The sequence below is a fragment of the Taudactylus pleione genome, unplaced genomic scaffold (genome assembly GCF_031769625.1).
Source record: "Taudactylus pleione unplaced genomic scaffold, aTauple2 ptg000370l, whole genome shotgun sequence".
Lineage (NCBI taxonomy): Eukaryota > Metazoa > Chordata > Amphibia > Anura > Myobatrachidae > Taudactylus > Taudactylus pleione.
The window spans coordinates 8,793,973-8,818,741 of NW_028284771.1; the positions used below are offsets into that span (position 1 = coordinate 8,793,973).

The window sequence follows — 24,769 nt, forward strand, 5'->3', positions numbered from 1 at the left end:
TCCTGACCTGTAATTCCACTCTGAAACTACCAAGGCACAGGTAAGAACAATTTTGTAACATAGCAACCAGCTTTTTCAAGTTATGAGATAAGTAGAGTGTTATGGAAACAGTGTATTGAGGAGTGAACTATGAATACTCAGGTTAGGTCAAAACAAGTACACGTGCATTATGGGACTGATGCAAAGTTATATCATCATCAGTTATATAAGATGGTCAGAATTTCTCCCGCATTGCGTGCATGGTAATAAATACATATGTTAACCCTCCAGTAAGTGCTTAACCCCCAAAAAACATAAAGAACCCAGGTGTCGGGCATTTTTGTATCGGGCCATTCCAATGTTGACATTTTGACCATGTCAGCCTTTTTGTACCTGTCTATGTTCACCCATGTCAACCTTTTGTGTGTCGACTTTTTGTCCCTGTTGACCTTTTGCCTGTCTATCATTTGGTGTCTATCTAGATACTGTAGACCTTTTTACTGTAGATCTTTTAATCCACACTCTATCTGCAGACCTCAATGTATGGTCTCACCACTCACCTAAGTGGACTACATTGTATCAGAGTAACTCATTGTGTTAGGGGTGAGATACAATGTCTATTTTTTCATTTTGTGTTTAATTTACTATTTTCTTTATACGGGTGCACTACAGGTGCTCTTGACATGTCCTTTGGTGTTTGATACTAAAGTATGTCCACAGACCACAGCAGCTAATACCCCTTTTACACTGACATAAAAACCCAGGATTTTTGTCAGTGTAAATGGATCCACCCTGGTCCAGGGACTCGGGGGTCCAACTCGGGTAGTTTGCAGGGTTGACCACAGGTCATTCCCGTGTCACCCTGCTGTCTAAACGGCGTGATGCAAAACACATATTCTAAGTTTAAAGATTTCCTCACTATAAATTTACTAGCTCAGCCTCTTCTGCCACTACTTGCAGACACTTTCTAAATGAAATAGATGAAAGAGCTTCCAAAGACCAGTGTGTGATGCAATGACCAAAACCTGCTCGCTAATTAATAAAAAATCTCACTGTCTAGTTTTGAATACAGAACTTTATTTATACTGGTGGTGCTAAAAAGGATGGTTAACTGTAGCAAAAAATATTGAGTTACATTGTTGGGGTGATTTATCCGCCCAATGTTGGGTCATGTGGGCCCAGTAGAGAAACCCTGTTTTTTTTTTTTTTTAAATTGCCTATAATTATTTTCCATCCACTTTACTATATATTTGTTAAATGTAACAAAACTGCAATAATCCATGTAATGTTTTCATCAGATTAGTGAACTGATAGACAGATGCAATCTTCCATGGCACTTTTATACTCCTAAAATCTACACAGCTTCTACTTTTTCAAGTAGGATTGTTTATAAATACCATGGAGTATATTTACAGGTTTTTAGAAGTGGACATGTTGCCCATAGTAACCAATCAGAGTCTCGCTATTATCTTCTCGAAGGTACTAGATAAATGTTAAGTAGAATCTGATCTGTTGCTATGGGCAACATCTCCACTTCTAAAAACATGAACTTTAATAAATATACCCCCATGTGTCTATCTATCTATCTATCTATCTATCTATCTATCTATCTATCTATCTATCTATCTATCTATCTATCTACTCCTTTCAAAAGCACGGATTGAGATATTTTAAAAAAGAAAACAAATTTTTAATAATTTATCTCGGCCTAGTCCCCATCCACATACTGTAAGTGTAATTGCATGTCACTTGCACTATAGGACACCTGTTAGGGAAATAAACAATGTGTTTACCAAACAAAATGCAGTATTAAGTCTTTTTGCTGTTCATAAAACTCGCTGACAGAAATCACTTGTGTATAATACAGTACTTACTGCTTTATAGGTCTCATTTTGCGAACGTCAGAAAAATGATGAAAGCGTTCTCAGAGAGGAAATGACTCATGGTGCATCTGCGTGTTAGGATAAACACATTCCAGTGTCCTGCTTAGCATTCTCCCTTTCTCTCCCTTCACTTTGTTTGTGCCCATTTTGATGTAATACAGTTTTATGGTTACACTGAATTGCATAGTGTTTTATTAGTGCTTAGGAGATGTTGCAGCTTTGGAAGAAGTAGTGGGGTTAAATATTGCTTAACTCAATAACTGATTTACTGTCAGAAGAAATCCTAACACTTTAAAGAATGACTCCAGTTTGCTGTAGTTCTGTTAGCTAATAGTGCCGGTGGCAAGACATTAGTAGCAATCTGTATGCACAGTCTCATTGTCCCATTTCCTATGCAGCGTACTTGTTGTGGTTCACATAAATGATTTTTGGTAAGCTTACATTTAAATTTAAGATCTTAGTTAACATATGTATCTTCAAGATTGGTGGGCTAAAAGTATTTAATAAAAATCATTAATTATTACTTTTAAGGAAAGCTAGCAACACCCATTTATTAACTGTTGTAAAAGAAGTATAATTCAACATTGTAAGAGACCCATATTGTGTCTGTACTGAAGCTTCTGAACCACATTTTTTTTAACTCATATTTTAAACTTGGAATTTGATAAGTATTTAGTACACAGTCTTTAGTGGAATGGGATTGAAATACCAACGGTTCAAATCCCGACTGCACAAGCCTGACAGGAGGATATCCCAACTGGGGCTGGTAAGTATTCTAACCCTTCCCTCTCCCCACCCCCTAACCTTCCCTTGGTGGTGCCTAACCCTAAATCCTCCCAGGGGGGTCTAATCCTATCCCACCCTTCCTGCACCCTAAGCCTAACCCTCCCCGGGGGGGTGGGGGGGTTGCTTAACCCTAACAGTTAAGACGCGCCAAACTTACCTCGATCGATCCGGTGTCTGTCTATCTTCCAGCATCAGGATTAAGATAGGCGTATTTCAACGGCTATCTTGAGTCCCGTGTCGGAATGTAGGCGTTGGTATTTAGACCGACGGCATTCAGTCTGCCGGTCTAATAACTGCCTCCCGTTATTAGTATTTAATGATTTTACAAATAAAAGTAAATGGTAACTTCAACATTTCAGTTAGTGACCAATGTTTTGTCTTCACCCCAATACATAGGGGAAAACAATTTATATTTACAGTTTTATTTTGATGTTTGATGTGGAATGGGTTTAGTTTGTGCCATGGTGATCTGGTAAAAGCTGATTGGAAGGCCATATTATATAGATACAGTTGTATTATGCCTGGTAAAAAAGACAAATGTTGTTGATAACCACACAGACACAGCAATGTGGTCAGCAATGTGGACATCAGTCAGTTGAATTTTGGATCCTGCCCAAAACATAAGTTATTTTTATCACTGAGTAAATTAGGTCAGAAAAGACGCATTTTGGCGAAAAGCATTCGCAGGTGTGAACTTTTCGCACATAAGTGCAGATCGCGCTATCCAATTCCCGAAGTGTTCACATGTGCGAAAACTCCATAGACAGAAACTGGTGAAAAGTTTTCACCATAACAGAGCAGGTAAACAAAATTAGCAAAATCCCTATGTTTGGGTAAATATGTGGGGACTTGGGGGTTGACCCGGACGCTAAGCTGCTCTCTCTCGCTGCCAAAAGGGGCCGGGTATGCAAATTCCGCGATCGCATTGTCTGGTGTAAGGACGCCCTGTATGTCTTAGAGAGCGATGGCAGAGTGAGCGTACACCGGTATAAAGACGTCCACTTTTCTTTCTTAACACACGTCATCTCAAGTAAGTGTATGATTAATCAGAACCATCGAGAGCCATGGGGCTGCATGTAGCGTTTGAGGTAGACCCTACTTCACCGCAAGCACTGCGATCACTGCAGGCTGAAATACATCCAAGTGACGTGTACAATGACGCTTCCATGCTAATTATGCACACCCATAAAACTCAGTTTTGACACCCAGACACGCCTGTGTTCACAGCACCACTCCCCCGTTCACAAGCACCTTCCCCTGTTACCACCCACAAACGGCACTATCTGTCACTTAAAGTAGCGCTCAGTCTTTGTGTTAAGAGCATACGATTGATCGCATTGACTGGTTCACGCATGCGCACTGCGATGCATGTGCAGTTGGGCGACAAATGCCCATAGCGTGCGTCCGTGGCTTAGCGTCCGGGTCTGAATCAGGCCCTTGGTTCAGAACCCTTTGGACACCTTCCCTAATGATTAATTAGGCAAAACTAATTTTTTATTTAACTTAATTCCCCCTAATAATGACTTGTCATTTTTGGGGTGAAAATTTTAAAAGTGTTGCAAAATGGGTTTAAAGTACTGGGTCAGGTATTTGGGGGCTGTATTGATGAGACAGGTGTTTTAAGCATTGCAGGTGGCTGCAGCAGGTGCATTTTTTTTAATTTTTTTTTAAAGTTCACTTCAAAGACACAAAAATATTATGCACATATGCGTTTTTGCATGTTTTGTAATTGGATAGGGTGAAAAACGAGAACGTGCATTGCAAAAATACGCAAAAAGATCACACCAAAACTGGCGAATAGAGCAAACACTTCTCAGGCGAAAAGTTTTAATTTTATCACGGCTAATTGAATTCCGCCCTTAGGGTGAAATGTAATCGGGCATGGTCATATCGAGTGCTATTTTTCAGCAGGAACAAACAGGAACCTCTCATTAACTATGACGCAAAGTCCTGGGCCAAAATGTATTTTCCATAAGATAAGTTTTGAGTGCCTTCTTCTAAATACTGTATATATAATATACATATATAATTGATTTTCTATAGCACCACCCCCAGTAGCTCCACCCACATGACCAAGGCTATTTTTCTAAAAAAAATAGGTTCAGGAACTATCTATAATGTGTGCAGTGTACACAGGCCCATGGGTACAGGATGGCCTCCGCCACACACCCTGCACCCATACTTACCTTTCTGGCGTTGGTGCCACAGAAATCACAGTTAAAGTGGTGCAGCTGCCATTTTCTTGAAGACCTGGGGTGCCCTGCACGGTTATATAAAGATGAAGTTCTCAAGATGCACTAAGGACTCTCTTAAACCTGTTTCCTCAGATATGAGATTTAAATAATTCCATTTTCTATCTTTGTCACTATACTATGTTAAGCACCCAAAGAGTCATCACCCCTCTTTTTACGACCCTATATATCCACTTGTGCAGGTAGTCGTCATCATCAGCACACATTTACACCAGGCCTATTCTTGGTGCAAAAGATTTGTCTGAAATCAGCCGGATCTCTATTATATAAGATCCGGCTGATGGAGATATCCATTTCTGAGATCCACAAAAATGGATATGTACGCCTCAGATATCATCCAGCGCATGCGCAGTGCGACTCTGGGTCAGGTAATTTATGTAAAGATATGTGCTGTAAATAATAAGCAATGCAAAACACGTTGTAATAATAAAAACTCCGTAAGTAGTAAAACAGGTTTATTGTAAAGTAACTCTATGGGGTCAATCCAATTAGCTGCAAATTGAGAGGTGCAGATTGCTATTTTGTCTTTTGTCTTAGCAACTCGCACCAAACCAATGAGACTGAATTCGCATTTTTCCATTCGCAACTCCCGGAGGATGAGAGCAGGAAAGGACATTTTTTTTTGAAGGTTAAAATGTCGGGACACTGTGCTGAACCCCTTGGATCCCCCCCCTTAATGCCTAATTAGGAATTTGGAAGTTTCCAATTAGCCAAATTAGTCGAATAATTACATGTAATTTCTGGGGGTAAAAAGAAAAATGTCCTCAAATTATTGCTAAATCAACTTTTTTGTTAGTTTAGGCACCCCTAATTTAATTACAATATTTTTTTAATTGAAAAATAATTTTTTTTAAATAATTGAATAATTTAAAAAAAAATTTCAAGGTGCCATCAAAGTACCCCAAAATCACCTTTCTTCCTACTTTTTTTGGGCATTTTCATTTAATTCGTTTGAGATTAAACAAAAAAAGTTTGCTTTTTTATAATTTTTTTTGCATTTTAAAAAAAAAAGAACAAATCAGCCATTTGACGCCATTTTTTAAATTGGATTGGAGAGTTCTCAGGAGCACGCATTAGTGCGAAGTCTGCGAATTTCAAGAGACAAACTCGCTACTTGCAATTCGTGCCTAATTGGTTTGACCCCTAAAAATCAGAGACACAACAAATTTTTTTTAAATTCTTTTAAGTTGTCAAATAAGATGGAAAACCTTATATAAGTGATCTACACAATGTCCAAGTTTAGATATTACTGATAGATATTTTTTACATGGAAGATTAAACCATCGGGTTTCTGTACATCTCTGAATTAGGCTCTATATAAGCATATATTTGATTTCACTAAACAAATATATTGGTATCTAAACTATTTTATTTGTATCATTAGATTAGATTAGATCAGAATGTGAGTATTTGAATAAAGTTTAATAAATGATTATCATGATAAATATAGATTTGTGGGACAGAAATATTTTTGTTTAGTTTTATAGTAAATATGGATACGAGATGCATTTTTGCTTTAGTTCTTAAGGTTTTATCGGTTTCATTTTAAATGTTACTAGCAAATCTATTTTATTTATTGTATTTTATTTTTCTTAGATGGCCAAAAGAAATCAAGAAGCCAGTTGTGAAGTAGAGTTCATTTACTAGAGTGTTTAGGTAAGTACTCTTGTAGTTCATACACTCAAACATGACCTTTTTAATTTATTTAAAAATATGTTTTACATAGTCATGCTTACTGAAATCATCATAGGTGTTTCCTGTACAGGCGCACACAGAGGGGGGGGGGGGTTCTCAGTACCCAGAAACCCCCCCTGCCCACCGTTCACTAAGTGTAGTGCGGACCGCTGTGAGTGCAGTCACTCCGCACTACACACTAACAAACACACCGCTGCTGGCACCAGGTAGTACGCTTGTACTACACAGTGACTGTGTGTTTATTTTAGCAGCCAATGAAAGTCAGACATAATCTCATTGGCTGTTGCGTCCATGGAGGGAGCCGTCTGGCACTCACTCATTAGCTCCGCCATTTGGCTTCCACCAGCAGCGGGTGATGGGAGAGACGTCATGATGTCTCTCCCATAGTGCAGACCAGGCCAGGAGGAACGGACTGCTGCGGTCGCGACAGGAGCTGGGATTCAGGTAAGTTGCATTTTTTTGTGTGTGTGTATATGTAAGGGGCACAGGCACAGGCACTGACACTGGCACTGCATAGGGGGGAGGCGCTTCTGGGGGCACTGTATAGAGGGGATGGCTGCTACTGGGGGCACTGTATAGAGGGAGCCACTACTGGGGTCACTGAATATGGGGTGGTCCGTTCTGGGGGCATTGAATAGGGGGACTACTACTTGAGACAATATATAAGGGGCACTACATAGTGGAGACTACTACTGGGGGCACTATATAAGGGGCACTGCATAGGGGGGACTACTACTGGGGGCACTGTATAAGGGGTACTGCAAAGGGGGGACTACTACTGGGTGCACTGTATAAGGGGTACTGCAAAGGGTGGACTACTACTGGGGACACTATATAAGGGGCACTGCATAGGGGGGACTACTACTACTAGGGACACTATATAAGGGGTACTACTGGGTCCACTGCATAAGGGGGACTACTAATGGGGGTAAGTATATAAGGGGCATTAATGGGGGCACTGCATAAGGGGACTACTAATGGGGGTACTATATAAGGGCACTGCAAAGGGGGGACTACTACTGGGGGCACTATGTAAGGGGCACTACTGGTGGTACTGCATAGTGGGACTACTACTGGGGGCACTGCAAAGGGGGGACCACTACTAGGGGGAGGGGTGTCTTTAATAAATCATGCTGGCTGTATTTATTTGCCTGCTGCATTCATGTTTTTTAGTGATAGAGGTGTGTGTGTCTGTATGTGTATGTCTGTGTCAGTCAGTGTGTATGTACCCCATCAAAGGTTGAGTGGTATATTTTCTATCTGTCTATCTATTTATATGTGGCTAGATGTTTTTTCATTGGTTCGGTAACCAAGGGTTTGGAAACCCCCCTTTCAAAATCCTGCGTTTGCCACTGCTGTGCCACAAAATATTAGTTTTTTTTAATAAAAATATTAAAATCAAACAAAAATACCCTCCAGAAAAACCTTTTCCTAATACATTTTGGGGACATATTTATCAAATAATATTTGTGGGATATGCTGTGTCTTCAGTGGGTATCCACAAATATTAAGTACCACCCATATGCATGTACGGCGGACTGCAGCAGATATCCAAGATTTTCTATGGGGATGCAAACATTTAGAATTTACCGTGCTCCGGAATGCAAATAATTCTGGAGCTTGGCCCTGGGTAGCTAATGCCGTTGTTGCCTATTGGCTACATTCCACAACATTCACCAGGAGAAGGTTCAGTAGGATATCCACCCGGCAATGGCCGCACCTGATCAGGGAGTACAGTGTTCACATTAGCGATAATTTTAGTTTTACACTTTGCAGGGAAGGGCACCTAATGAAGCCCCTGGCCCTGGATGTGCTCTTTAATACATCCCTTAATTTTTTATTGCTGCAATAAGCAACGTAAAAAAATATAATTATGTGGTCTAAAACACAGATATAAGTAAATATGGTATGCAGAGTGCTTTTAAAAGAATTAAAATTTTGATAAGTACAATGGGGACCCCGAAAGGCAGACACCTGGATGTCAGCAAGTAGCATTTCACACTTGCCGATATCCTGTTGCCTGCCTTCTGGGGTCCACATAATGCTTATCAACATTCTGATTGTCAGCAAGCTTTATGTATCCCATAAATATACCCCTTGTTCCCCTACCTTCCATAGTTATACAGGCTCACAGTCTGGACAGGATCAGATAGAAACAATAAGAGGCAGTCAGTGGAGAGTCAACTGAATGATCTGTGGCTGTTGGGGACGATGAAGAGTTGAACATAAGTTGGCCGCAATTCCTCCTGCATAAAGTGTACGGAAATGAATGCATATATCTGCCGATATGCAGAGTTGTACCCACGGGGCCTGATTCAAACCCAGTCGCTAAGCTGCGCTTGCTGCCAAAAGGGGCTGGGTATGCAAATACCGCGATCGCACTGTCTGTCTTAAGGATGCCCTCTATGCCTTAGAGGGTGACGGCAGTGAGTGTACGCAGGAGTATAAAGTCTACCTTTCTCTCTTAGCACTCGTCATCTCCAGGAAGTGTGTGATTAATCAGGAACATCGAGAACCCATCGGAGCTGCACGCAGCACTTGAGGTAGCCCCTACCTCACCGCACGCACTGCGATCAGTTCAGGCTAAAATTCAACCAAGTGACGTGTTCAATGACGCTACATTGCTAATTATGCACACCCATTAAACTCCATTTTGACGCTCAGACACGCCTGCGTTCACACATCCACTCCCCCGTTCACAAGCACCTTCCCCTGTCACCACCCACAAATGGCGCTATCTGTCACTCAAAGTAGCATCCAGTCTGTGTACTACGAGCGCACGATTCCCGGCCGCAGTGACTGGTTCGCGCATGCGCAAATGTGCGATAATTGCCCATAGCGTGCATTCGCAGCTTAGCGACCGGGTCTGAATCAGGCCCACTGTCCCTATCAGGGTGCACTTGCAAAAGATGCACAACTCTGAATAAACCACAATTCCAACTGAACACCCACGACATGCTGTCTAAATGTAGCCTACTTGTGGATGCCCGTTACCACCCAATCATAGTCGGCCCGACCATTACCAGGGCCACAACTAGGGGGGGGGGGCTGGAGGTGCACGTGCACTGCTGCACCCGCCGCCAGAGTCCTCCAACTTGGCGCCGTAGGGGGCTCCAAGCCGGACACCCACTGAGATTTTACTACCAGCGGGCGCCCAGCTCCTTCCTTCCAGCGCCGTAGTAGCTGGAGGCTGGAGTTCTCTCCTGAACTCCAGCTTCCGGCTCTCCCCACGGGCACTATGGGAGAGATGTCCCATAGTTCCGAGGAGCAGCTTGGCGGACCGGACTGCGGTGCATGTAGGAGCGGGGTTTAAGGTAAGTATTTTTTCTTTTTTTGTAAGCGGCACTACAGGGGCATTACTATATGGGCACTACTACAGGGGCATTACTATATGGGCACTACTACAGGGGCATTAGTATATGGGCACTACTACAGGGTCATTACTGTATGGGCACTACTACAGGGGCATTACTATGGGGGATTACCATATGGGCACTACTACAGGGGCATTACTATATGGGCACTACTACAGGGGCATTACTATGGTGGCATTACCATATGGGCACTACTACAGGGGCATTACTATATAGGCACTACTACAGGGGCATTACGATATGGGCACTACTACAGGGGCATTACCTCAGGGGGCATTACTATAGGTGCACTGCTGCAGGGGGCATTACTATAGGGCCACTGCTGCAGGGGGCATTACTATGGGTGAATTACCAGGGGGGCGCCAAATTACTGTTTTACCCCGGGTGATGAAAATCCTAATTTTGGCCCTGCCATTACTCAGTGTACTCAGGCATGTAGGGCGCCATGCCCCCTGCACAGAGCCACCCAGCTAGCACCATCTGCCGTGCTCCATGCAAAGACCAGCACTGAAAGCACCACCCGCCTACCCTGCGTCCGGCCAACTTTAGAGTGAGGGAGGAGGGGAGGGGAAAGGGGAGCTTAAGAGATGTGATCGGGTCAGCCCGCCCCTGCTCCCTGTCACGCCCTTTTACCTGCAAGCAGAAACACAACCGAGTGTGCTCCGAATATTGCTCTGCGGCACGACACCACTCAAGATCCACCCATGTTCAGCTCTGCATCTTTGGATCATAGCCAATTGAGCTTATTAAAATCATTCACATTAAATGATAATATCATTAACATTTTTTAAATGAACTTTGGGTGAAAGTAAAACCCAGTCCCTAAAGTTAATATACATGGGATGCATTTTTCGGGCTATCCGGCAGGACCTCCAATGTCTTGGCGTGCCCACCGTTTCTCAGATCACTTCTGCATGATCCTGCTGAAGGCATTTTATTGGTGGACAACACGCTGACTCATAGAAGCCCGAGTGGGCATGAGTGAAGAGAGTGCAACAGACATCTCTGGACGCTCCTTGCTCAAATATGTATATTTAAAAAAGCAGGTTATAGTAGTGGGCACAACAAGATTATTACAACCGTCTCCCCCTTTTTAAAATAAAAATAAATATATATATTTTTCCCTTTAAGCACATTTTTACACACCTACTGTTTTGGCTAATAATAAATAATACACATGTACAGACGCACAAAATATGTTACCATATTACAGTTGTGTAATGATGATGAGAGCAGCCATAATCTCATCTCTCACAGCCTTTGGCACAGAGTCCTCTATTTCAGTTTCAGTGTCAAGTCGAGAGTACTTGGAGCAGCTATACAAGAGAAAATGGAAAGTGTTGTAGCTTCCAGATAACCATAATGATCTTCAGTACCACAGTAATCAACTAACAGCCTTATCACTTCCCTATCAGCAGCGCTGATCACTGGCTGATCTAATGCTGAAACATGTGCTCTGTCACTCAGCAGGAGAGTGCAGTCAAGTACACTTAGCAGCAGGAGCCAATAGAATTTATACATTTTATTTAAACAGCATGCCAGGGAAGACTTCAGCAGAAAATGACATCACGGTTAACCCTCTAAAGTCTACAGGCAACACAATGAATGCCTTTTCGATGTGGAAGTTAAGATGATTCTCATGCAAAACATAATTTTGCAGCCCTGTACATAAATCTACTCCTGCTTTAAAACATTTATGCACTCATATATAAAGCAATAACAACAAAATCTCAAATCTTTTTTTTATTTTTAAAAAGACCTAAAACCATTAGCAATACTCAAGAAAAAAAAAAGTTATAATACTGTCCTTTAGGTCTGCAACCCACTTGCGTTTTTAACGCTATTAAAACCGATGGTGAATACATAGAAGTTACTGGATATACTTTTTTTTTTGTTAGTGTTTTTTGCTAGCATTTTAGAGATCACTGTAGGCCAGAGGTTCCCAAACGCGGTCCTCAAGGCTCCCCAACAGTTCAGGTTTTAGAGATATCCATGGTTGAGCACAGGTGGCTAAATCAAATTGCCTGAGGTACTAATTAAGTCACCTGTGCTCAACCATGGATATCTCTAAAACCTGAAATGTTGGGCAGTCTTGAGGACCGCGTTTGGGAACCTCTGCTGTAGGCAATAAATTAAATAAAAATTGGATTATGTTGTGTTCTGAAAAAAATGCTTTAACGCAATGCAAGAAAAATACAATAGGTAAGGTAACGCTATAAATAATGGTTTTTGGATTCCATTTACATGCATGTTATTATTAATGCCATTGAAAACACCAGTGGGTAAAAGCCCCACAGAAGATATCCAGTCAGTTTTTTCATGAATATTTCACAATTGATAAGATGAATTCCAAGCACTGCTACTCATTTGCGGTATCACCATCTTCCCTGCAGGCATAACAGAGAGTACGCCAACTCTGATATTAGATGATGACTGTCTGCCAAGATATATTGTAGTAAATAGAAAATGTGAAATGTTTTCTAGAGAACACACCCGAACTTAGGGAGTCGAAACGAGTCCCCGCTCAGACCACTTTTGGGGTTCCGACTAGAACCAAGTCTCGGCTTGGTTCTGCTGTAAGTTCGAAACTCAGATTTAAAAAATGAATTTTGGTTTTGGATTGCATGTAAACAGGTCCAAATCACATGAATTTAGCTATTTTTATCAATTTAAATTTTCAATTTAATTAGAGAAATCCAAGCCCAAATCCTAACCAAAACACTTGAGGGATGTTTTGCCAATACCAAAACACAGGGGACCTCACACATGTTTACTATTATCTAGAGAAGTGTGAGGACCCCTGTGTTTTTTAATTTTGCCAAAACTACCCTCAAAGGTTTTTGATTTTACCAAAACCACCCCCAATTGTTTGGTTCATATTCAGTTTTGGTTTACTTTAAAAATTAAAAACTGTCGACCATTTTCATGTCAAACTTTTGACCCGTTTGATCTTTTTACATGTCTAACTTTAGTGTGTCTGACTTTTGTCCCTGTCAACCTTTTCTCCCTGTCTAACTATTGACTGTCTAACATCTGGTGTCTATCTAGACATTGTCTATCTAATTACTATCTATCTATAGTCCAGAACCCAGACTCTGAACCCCTAGGTTTCGGGTGTATTCGGTTTCCTCAAAAACCGAACTGCTCTTCTCTACTATTTTCTCCACATTTATTTCATACAGCTTGTCTGAAATCTTCAGCTTACAAGTAGATCTGTTAGGAACAACTGTATTCTTTTCTTACATCAGAAGGCAACACAAATGTGGATAACAATTTGCTTATTATTACTATTACTAATTAGGGGCTATGAAGTTAAAAAATGAAGTGCCCTTTTAACATCTGGAAAATGAGAGGTTTTATAATTAGCTTATTGAAGAAACATTGGCTTAAATATTTTTTATTGTTAAAGTGCATTAAACTGACTGAGCCCACATCTCTTATACAAACTATTCTCTGTATGAATGGAGCGTAAACTGATATTGGTCTCGGAAAATTGATCCCTATGGTAAACAGATCATAAACAGATTGTCTGTGTATTTCAGCTAAAGAGGAAATGCATGCTGGAGAATAGGTAAAAAATGATATACTGTATGCAATATCCTTTTCCTCTAAAGTAACCATTAGTTGACAATCTGTTTACTATGTGAATGAATGATCTTTAGCTTAAGATCAGTTTTTCCTCCATTCACCATATAGGGAACAGAATCCATCTCAGGCAAGAATCCAGCACTCATTCATACAAGTTTATATATGTACTGGTCTATATACATACAGTAATTCAGTACGTGGAATTCCGTATGTCAGGTTTGCCAAACCGTTCGGGAAGACCTTTTCTTATGTACTGTTAATTCTCAACATTTTTGCTACTGTTGAAGTGGCACTAAGACCTCACAGGACCAGAAAGAAACTGAGCATCCGGGCACCCTGTAAGTAAAATACAGGTACCATGGAGCAGAAACAGAGCCTCTATCTATTTATCTATCTATCTATCTATCTATCTATCTATCTATCTATCTATCTATTTAAACATGTGGAAAATACATATTAAGGGGTATATTTACTAAAGTGCGGGTTTATAGAAGTGGAGATGTTGTCCATAGCAACCAATCAGGTTCTAGCTATTATCTTCTAGAAGGTTCTAGATAAATGTTACGTAGACTCTGATTGGCAACATCTCCACTTCTAAAAACCCGCACTTTAGTAAATATACCCCTATGGGTAACTTATGAATATGGAATACTGTCATCCAGCAGTGGATGTGCTGTACAGTGATGTCATGTGTATATGTTTGCATAACGTTTCTCTTTTATACAAGAAGCATATCTGTGCATCATTATGGCATTGTCTTTGGGGTGAGCCAAAAGGAAGTGGGCGGATCAGTCTGCTCCCCAGGTTAGTGCAGGCTGGGCACATTCATATGCTTCATATTGTGAGATTCCATTTTGCCACATATTTAAACTCACCTCCCAACTTTACATTATTCCGAATCCAAACAGCATGTGTGTGCTGATGCTTTGCTGCTGCATGCACATGTACAGGGTAGAATGACCACACTACATTGGGATGTGGTTGTCACATTAGATCATTGCATTCCATGTTCCCTAGCGGCATACCCTGCTATTTCAAAGCGCTACAAAATGCCACATGCATTGACCGCTGGTATGCTCAGCACTGACAGAGCACCTATCTGCAAGCCACTTATCCCAAATGGCCTGGAATTGATGTATAGTATGTAGGGACAGTTCTATCAAATAAGTACTGTTCTACCTAAATCAGGACAGTTGGGAGCTCTGTTTCAATGAGAGTGGAGAGGGCTCATTAATGATAATCTAGTTAGCATGTGGCTGCCAGGCATCTTTCTACCTGCAAGACTAATGCATGTTTATGGGAGGTACCAGTTCTTTCACTGGACCAGCTTTTGTACCGTTTAGAATATTTAAGTGCTAATTCTGAGTCGGATGCATCTGAAGTCGATTTTCCCTATGGCTGCAGCAGCCTACTTACTATCTTATGCTAATGCGAGAATCTGCCCAAGTATGCCAAACATCTGTGCGTCTACCTGTGGTTTGCCACCTCACCCTCTATTTTTCCATCTGCTGCCGCAACAGTTATCATTATTATCTGGATTTGCACCCACTCAATGCAGAGTGTAAAAAATCCATCTGAAACAGGCGTCCCATCTCAGTCCTTACACTACTGAAGTAGGTTTACACGCCCCTGACACGCTCATGACATGACCAGTGAAAAGTTCCAAGGGGCATATCCAATTGAGAGTGTGATTTTTGTGGCAAAAAATAAGCTCATATCGTTCCCATTTTTTCATTACCACAGGTGTGAGTGCTCTTGATACCCATGGTATCCAATTTAAGAAATTGGGCACATATTTTATTTTAAAAAAAAAATCCTGTACAAAAATGTCAGAAAAATGGGGAAGATAGCCTGTTCCGCCCCCTAAATAATAAAAGTAATATAAAAATACAAACTTTTATTCGTCTAAAACTAGAAAAAAAATGATTTTGGGGTCATTTGAGGTAAAAAAAAATGTAAATGTAAAACAATGATAAAAATATATATTTTTTTCATTTAGTTTGTAAACGAAAAAAGAAAAAAAAAAGAAGAAAAAGGTGATTTAGGGGTAATTTTAGGCCAATTTAAAAAATTAGTCAAAATAAAATATAAAGCAATTATTTTTTCATTTAAATAATTGCTTTATTTTAATTTAGGGGGCATAAATAAACAAAAAAGTTAATTTTTGGTGTAATTGAAGTCATTATTGGTTTTTGGACTAGTTATGGTAGTTGGAAAATTCCAATTGCTTAATTAGTCATTAGGGATTAGTCTTAGGGGTCTGAAGCAAGTCCTGACAATTTTTCCTAAAAAGAACGATTTTAGGAAGCAGTGGATTTGCTCTGAAGGTTCTCAAAAAATTGCGCGCCCAAGAAAATGTTAAAATATTGCATACAATTGTATACAAAAAATCTCACAACGACAGGGAAAATCTGCAACAAGATTTTTTAAAATTTTGCTCCCAATTGGATATGCCCCCATGTATCCATATTATTACTGTCCATATACTACCCAAAAACATCCATTTTACGCAAAGAGAGGTCCGATCAATCCGTCTGCACTTGCAATCTCCATCCATGTGTGTATACATGATCTGGCGAAAACTCTGTCAACGATTTGTTTCCATGGCACATGCGCAATATGCTGGGGCTAGATCCAATGGGAGGGGGGAACAATGCAATCAACCCCCCATTACACTACTTACCTGTCCACTACTGTAGTAATAAAAGCATACTAACCTACTTTATGGACCACCCCTCTGGGAGTTGAATTAAAAAAGCAGATGTAAAATGCAATGGCAAATAAGCAAATAAGTATATATTCTTAAGGTATATGCCACTCAGCATTGTATGTTAAATGCTTTTGAATACATATAGCATCTGATATACTTTAAGGACACCATTATGCTTTTAATTGCCAATCATCATCATCAACTTGATAATGAAAGACTTTTTAATGTTTTGCAATGCTTTTAATTGTGTGGGTCTCCTAAAAAATTAACTAGTCTATGACAGACTGGGCTGGTGACACTATGATAGGGAAACCCTCTGCATGGGCTATCCCTGTCATAATGTCAAGCAGCCCTAACCTGTTCAACAAGGGGCTGAATTTCCTAAGGGAAAGAAAAATGAAGGCCCCCATCACTAAAAAAAAAAAAGCTTCATATCTAAAGCACAAAGACCCTCACCATCAACACTAGTGCATAGTGGGTGTTTAGGTAAAATTAAAATGGAGAAACCAGCATAATCTCCCTCTAGCACCTCTAGTTCTAACAAGCCCTGGTAGCCATAATGTAGTAGATTGGTGCCTGTAGATCTACATGTGCCAACATACCCATAGCTGTCAGAGCATACTGGCAGTTGTAGAACTACAAGCTCCAGCATGCCTGGATTCTGCAAATAACATCGGATACAATTCCCAGGAACCACAATATTAGAAAAAGATTCAATTTATTCAATGGAAGGGGTCCTCTTCTGTCTTCCATCTTTTAATCCAATGGAAAAAAATATAAGATTCTAATAGGCTTATCAGGAACTAAGGGTCTGATTCAGAGATGAATGCAGTAGTACAGTACCTGCATCTCTGGAGCCAGCTACTGTGCTAAATTATGGTAATGCTGCAGGAAGCCTACTGCTGGTTTCGGTAAGCCGGTGCTACATCTGAAGATGCAGCATTTGATCACTTGTGTGAACATTGGCCATCTTAGTAACCCTTAGGTTACTCTGGATGTTCATGCTTAAGGGTCAGTAATCTGTGTAGGGGCCGACATGCCCTTGTTTTTCGGAAATGCAGCCTACTCCACCCCCCCTCCAAATGGCTGCAGCATGTCAGTCATACTGCAGCTTAGGGGCACCATTGGGTTTATTTACATCTCTGAATTAGGCCCTAAGAGCAGCAATCCTTACCAATCCTTGCTTCATTGTAGTTTATTGCAGCTAAATCTCAGTTGGGGTTTAGAAGCTACTAACCAATCAGATTGGCTTTTTCATTCTCTGGCCAAAGAGAGTCAAGTCACTCTATTGATTAGTCTCTGACAAGCCCCCACATGCCACTCAGCCATTTAACATGACACTCAGACAAGTCTCCCATTCCCAAAATATTCCCCTACATGCCTTCAGACCATCATATGCCCTCAAATCTCACATGCACTGCAAACCTTTTCAATTTACCCCCACAAATCACTTGGACCTCTCCTCATGCCATGACTTTAATCTCAGACCTTCCCACATACCAAAGAACTCTCCACATACCACGTAGACCTCCCCATATCCTGCACTCGCTGGCTAATAAAGTAACCTTTAGAAAATATACTTACCTTTTAGTCGGGAGATGGTAGAGCAAGGTGGGAGACCACATAGTGCAGAATACCCTCTACTCACTCCTATCCCAATATGTTGTATATCCTCTCTGCTTGTGCAGTGGTCGTCACTTGATGTAGCTCCCACTCAATCTTATTTTCTGCTTTATGACAAAGTATAGAAAGAGTTATATCTGGGGCACAGGGCTGTGGACTACTGGGGAAAGCTCACTGGATTATGTTGCAGGGATATTTCTACGTCCATCATGGCAACCTCATTGGGTTCTTGAAGATATAGGATGACTATCTGATACACATGGAAATTGCTAATTGAATATTTACTTCCAATGTTTTATTTATTTATTGCTTTTTAACACTTTGGCAAGTTTTCTTTAAATATGTAATTGTCGGCAGCATGCTACAGTATGAATCCAAGTTAACATTGTTACAAAGCTGATAGATTGTTACTGCATTACTATATTGCGGACCATGCATTTGGGGGTTGGTATATTTTGTTAACATTCATAATGTCGACATGAGAATGCTGCACAGTAGTAATGTCGACATTCATCATGTCAACACAGATGAAATGTCAACATGATTAGAATGTAGTCAAAACAGTATGTCCTTGTGCAGTGTTCACTTAACTGCTATGGGATCTCTGGTGGCTCGGGCAGTCACATGATGGTGAGTTTCAGCTGTCATCCGGCATTGAGTAACACCCCTAACCCTCCCCCTAGTGCCTAGTACCTAACTCTCCCCTCCCACAGCCTAGCCCTAACCCACCACTCCTGCTGCCTAACCTTAATGTCAGCATTCTGCAGAATGTTGATATATCACATGTTGACATTTCAAATGTCAAATTGCTTACATGTTGACAATCTGCAGATATAGACATTGATTGCTGGGGGCAGGCTTCTGCTACAGACCTCCAGCTCCTGAATCAGGTAAGGAAATACTGTAACAGGTTTGAAAGAAGTCGGTGCACACGGGCAAGTTTGAGGAATATAGGTGGGCAGCTTTAAAAAATATTGAGGGCATGGTTGAGAAAAGCAGGTGGGCACAGTTGCAATTGTACAATATTTGTATGATAAACTAGTGAACATAGATGGGGGCATGTGTGGTAAGATGGTGTGGACAGGAAATGTATTTGGTAAGCTGGGGAAGGGGATATGCACATACACATATTGGGAGGAGTGGTGAGCACAACACAACTTACACACATGGAAGAATGGAGGACAGGACAAAGAAAAACAAATTGTATAATGGCAAGAATAATCAAAACAGAATATAATTTTATGATGTAAATATATAGGGGCCTGATAATTAAGTATCCAACTTGCCATGGGGAATACTTCTCATTGGAGCAAATCAGCATTGCTCTGATGTGGGGACAGCTGCTTCGAAAAGCAGCTCCTCCTTCCCATAGGAAAGAGAAGGACTCAAAGAAGCAGTGCCTAACGGACTCTTAATAATGAATGGCCTGTTACATAAAATATGCGGAAACTAGCATTTCCGCATTTGTAACGGCCCAATTAAGAATGATGAATAGGCTCCATAATCTTTATACTAATTATACTATCTAAATCTAGCTTTTTATACTAACATTATCAATGCAATCATAATATCATAATATATATATATATATATATATATATTAGGGATGTGCAGGCTCGGATAGGTTCGAGTTTGCACGTTGAGTTCGGATTTTTCCCTCCAAAAAAACGGAACTCAGAAAGAGGCTAAACGTCATCTTACATGGACGAACATCATCATTCCTGGTCAAAAGTCCAGGAATGATGATGTTCGTCCATGTAAGATGACGTTTAGCCTCTTTCTGAGTTCCGTTTTTTTGGAGGGAAAAATCCGAACTCAACGTGCAAACTCGAACCTATCCGAGCCTGCACATCCCTAATATATATATATATATATTCTGTTGCATCATGTATTTTTTACTTTATGGAAACCCCCCTCTTAAAGGCCGACCCTGTGTCCGAGGCCAGTGGTGGAAAACAACAAGTGCCTCAGGCTGAATAAAAACTTTGGAGTTATAAAGCCAACAGGAGGAAGAATGAACAGCAACGAGTGCCAATAAGGGGTAGTACAATTTAATTCAAGAAATAAAAATGTTATAGGGGTAGTACAATTTAATTCAAGAAATAAAAATGTTATACAAATTTGTTTGGTATTTTTTTTAAATCAGATTTTGTACAGGCTATTTCTGTGGGTGAGGTATGGGACCATGGATTGCTGGTGAGAGAAGGTTATGTGATAATGGCATCCGAGATTAGTTATGAGTGAGGGGTATTTTAGTCTTTGGAGGGATGGCATCTGTGAGTAGTAGTGGATATGTGATACTGTATACTGCATTAATGGATGGACGCTTGGTACATCAGTGGGTGGGTGGTGTATTTGGTGAAGGGGAAGTGTAGTGGGTGAAACCAGATAATATGCAGTGATGGGATAAGTGTGTAATCTTAGGACAGTGATCAACTCTGACATGGATTCACACTGTCAATGTCTAACCACCCTTCTGCTACTCTGCTGTCTCGATATATTGTGTGTAAAGTACTGCGCATGCACATGGTGAAGTCCAACAGGGCCACTGCTAGTTTTTTTTTCTTCAATGACCCCCATATGCTGGACATTGGGCACGCCCTCTCTCCCTAGGCACATTTGAAGAGGGGAGGGGCGCTGTAACATGGTCATGCTCCAAGCACCATAGCGCCATGCTCCACCTCGCTCTGAGGGTGCGGAAATGTACAGTAGTTTGATAGTCTGGTGCATGACCACTACAAGCCAAGTTATTCAACCGATAGTAGATACCCCTGTCTACATAGCAATCATGTTTTTGATGCAACTTCTTACATATATATTATTTCCTTTGCACTTCACTTCACCTCGACCCTGAAGAAAGTCCGTTATACTGAAACGATCACTGTACGTCTGATGCAGAAGCATTGTGTTCTAATAAATATTATCCTTTTCCAGTGCTATTTCATCATTTGGATTAGTGAGTGAGTCTATATCTACATATGTGTATCTGCCTATATAATTTTTGCTTTGAATTTGGTATGCACAATTATTGAAAGGAATAAATATATACTATGATTACAATATCACACTATAGGACACCTAGAAACTGTTAGAAACTCATAAATAGCTTAATTTTTAGCTTTAGCAATTTCAAGAATTTGTTTACGTTTATATAAATAGGTCAAATACATAACATACTTTGCACTACCAGCCTTCTCAGAAAAGTTTAATACCATCAACTACATTTTGGCCCTCACTTAGGGGAATACTATAAAAGTAAATAATAGTGTAAGTAGAAGGCATTTATTTTTACAGTGCCTTAGTGTGAAGCCAATTTTTATTTATAGATTACATGGTTGATGCTTGCCACACCCTCTGGGATATCATCATTAGTTGGCAGTTCCAACCCCCAAAGTGGATGGTACAGGGATGGAATATCTACAGTGTCTAGACAGGCAGTCATATCAGATGATTGACATGTAAATGGTCAACAGTTAAAAGGTCGACACATGTTTAGGTTGACCTAGGGTCAAAACTTTAGGGTCAAAAGGTCGACACCAAAAAGGTCACAAAAATGTTTTTTTCATAAATTTCCATGATTTTAGAGTTAGGCTGCAAAAGGGGATAGTTAATATTAAGGTGCCCATCCAGTAGTAGATCAGGGAAAGACTGTACGATTATGACATCGTAATCATACCGTCGTTCCCCTAGGGGGTGCAGTGCCTACAATGAACGATTGATTGTTCAGTGTAGGCACATCAATCATCCCTGAACATGGCCAATCTGTCGTTATCGGCAGAATGGCCTGCATGTTCAGCCGATGATTGATGTCGGAAACGACCAGTGGGAGCGCGCATCGCTGGTCATTTCCGACATTTGGATGCATGATTTGTGCATGATTACTGAGCGATTGCATGATTACGATGTCATAATCGTGCAATCATACAGTGTAATCGGCTAGTGGATGGGCACCTTTAGGCATGGGGGGGGGGGGATTAGGCACTAGGGGGAGGGTTAGGGTGAAAAAAACAAAACCAAAAAATGTGTTGACCTCTAGAATCTGGATGGCATTACTACCCCCTCTATAATTTGCTATGGTGCTGAAGATGTATTCTGCCCCGGAACTGTACATGGACCCAATGGCTAATGATATACTCACATGATTCTCGACCTACAGTACAAGGTTTTCTATTCTTCTTGATCCAATACAATCTGAGTTTGATCTTGTATGAACTTTGGGCCTGATTCAGACCCACTCGCGAGCGGCTGTCCGCTCGCAAGTGGGTCGATGTTCTGGACTGAGCATTCGCACGACGGAGGGAGCTCCGTCGTGCGCATGCGCCAGACGCGACGAGCAAAGGAAAGTCCTTCGCTCGTTGTGTCTGATCAAAGGGGGCGTGCTGTCGATGTTGATTGACAGCACGCCCCCTTTGATAGGCGTGCCGGGGGCGTGCCTCCCTGATGGAGGCGTTCCCACGGGAACGCCTCCCGTCAGAAGCCGGCCCACTGACATCACTAGTGATGTCAGTGGGAGTGATTTTGGCTCTGATAGAGCCAAAATCACTCCGGAGCTTGCGGTTGAAAACCTCAACCGCAGGCTCCGGCTCGCAGTTTCGATGGTCGCGATGGTCACGACCATCGCGGCCATCAAACTGCACGCTCGTATAGCCTGTGGGTGGTGACCCACAGCTATACGAGCGTCCAGGAGGACGCTCCATTTTCATGGAGGCCGGCCCTCATTCAGAGCGTGCGGTCTGCTCAGAGCGTACGGCTCTGAATGAGGGCCTTTATTTCTTAGTCAAACTATAGCAATGTGCTTATACGAATCCCACTTAATACATAGAAAAGTTTAGATATATTTTGCAATAACTTACATATATTTTTCTGGAAACTATACAAATATCTGAATGTAAAATTTTACAGACTCCCAATAGATCTGTGAAATTTATTCCCCCAAGGGTCAGTTTGTGATGGAAGTAAAATCTTTATTTGACGAGATAAGCAATCAACTGAAATCTATCCTCTTTAAATAAACTGATTCTCAAGTATTTTCCCAGTGTTAGTGTAGCTTGTTGTCTGTGATGTCCCCCAGGGCTCTTTCCTCTGCTTTCTGATTTGGTGTATAAAAGCAGCTCAGAATGATGGATTACTGTGTCATTGCAGCCTGCAAAGGATTAATTTGTTTCATTGATTCCTCTTTAGGCATATTGCCAGGATTCTGAGCTTCCCACTTTTCTCCCAGACTTACAAAAGTAATAGACAGTAATAGTCTAAGACAAATCTGCCCATTCTTGTGTAAGCAGAAGCACAAATTCTACGAAAGCTGCAAAACATTTCTTATACTGAATATGGTTCCTTTATTCTATTGTATGTATGTAGTATATTACTTTACAGAATGATGCATAAATAATATGATTATGCTGACAAGAAGCAATGGTCCTAGCAAATGGTCTAATTTATACAGAAACAACTGGCTCCACTATGGGCGTACTTACCCTTACACAAATGACAACACAACATTTGGGAACACTGATACATTGAGGAGATACAGATGTGTTTAGAATCTGGACACTGAGGACTTAAAGACATTATGGGGCCTATTTGTTAAGTTTAAAAACTTAGTTTTTATGTATATATGAAGTATAGTTCCTATTTAACAAGTGCATAACACAGGAGATATCAGAGATCTCTCCAGTGCAAGGCAAACTAATGTTGCAGACAAGAGTCACCATAATAAATCTTAATGAAGACTGTAGACTGGTCAGCCTAGCTATTCAACTTGGCCCTGATAGCTAATGACATCTTCAGATGACGTTAGCTGCAGTAGCCTATTAACTACAGTTTTGTAGGAGAAGAATCTTTGGGATCCCTCTCCAGCAGCTTTACTATGGCCATGCATGGCCTGATGGCTGTGCATGCTCAGTAGCTCTCAGTGGTTGTGCATGCCCAGTAGCTCTCAGTGGTTGTGCATGCCTATTAGCTACAGTTTTGTAGGAGAAGAATCTTTGGGATCCCTCTCCAGCAACTTTACTATGGCCATGCATGGCCTGATGGCTGTGCATGCCCTGTAGCTCTAAGTGGTTGTGCATGCTCAGTAGCTCTCAGTGGTTGTGCATGCCTATTAGCTACAGTTTTGCAGGAGAAGAATCTTTGGGATCCCTCTTCAGCAGCTGTACTGTGGCCATGCATGGCCTGAGGGCTGTGCATTCCCAGTAGCTCTAAGTGGTTGTGCATGCCCAGTAGCTCTCAGTGGTTGTGCATGCCCAGTAGCTCTCAGTGGTTGTGCATGCCCAGTAGCTCTCAGTGGTTGTGCATGCCCAGTAGCTCTCAGTGGTTGTGCATGCCCAGTAGCTCTCAGTGGTTGTGCATGCCCAGTAGCTCTCAGTGGTTGTGCATGCCCAGTAGTTCTCAGTGGTTGTGCATGCCTATTAGCTACAGTTTTGCAGGAGAAGAATCTTCGGGATCCCTCTCCAGCAGCTGTACTGTGGCCATGTATGGCCTGATGGCTGTGCATACCCACTAGCTCCCAGTGGTTGTACATGTCCAGTAGCTTCTGGCAGGCCAAGTAAAAAGAGGCCACAGTCAGGTCCAAATTTCCATGGTGCAATCAGTGCTGCCAAGAGCCAGGCCCGGGTGAAGGGGGCATAACCTAATCATGGGAAACATGGCCACCCCCCCTTAAGAAAAAAAACAACATAGTTTTAGCGCCACGCTGTGAGCCCCTCAGCCCAGCGCAAATCCAGGGGGATGATCGCTTCCCCCTATAGGCAGTCTCCCTTTGCAGCCCAGCACAGAGCAGCGTGTGCTGGGCTGCTCAGTTGACAGGGAGGAGGGGAGGTGTCCTCGGTCCCGGGCCCCTGCCGGGCCCCTCCAGCAAGCCTGGGCATCTCACTCCTTGTA

General features: G+C 41.5%; 1 long non-coding RNA gene across 2 annotated transcripts in view; it reads left to right on the forward strand.

Annotated features, from left to right (window-relative positions):
* LOC148508374 (uncharacterized) overlaps positions 1–24,769 on the forward strand; it is a 135,452-nt gene that overhangs the window by 44,124 nt on the left and 66,559 nt on the right. For both annotated transcript variants that reach the window (XR_015869594.1, XR_015869593.1), the window contains exon 4: positions 6,497–6,556. This is a non-coding gene — a long non-coding RNA (uncharacterized LOC148508374). The remainder of the gene's footprint in view (positions 1–6,496; positions 6,557–24,769) is intronic.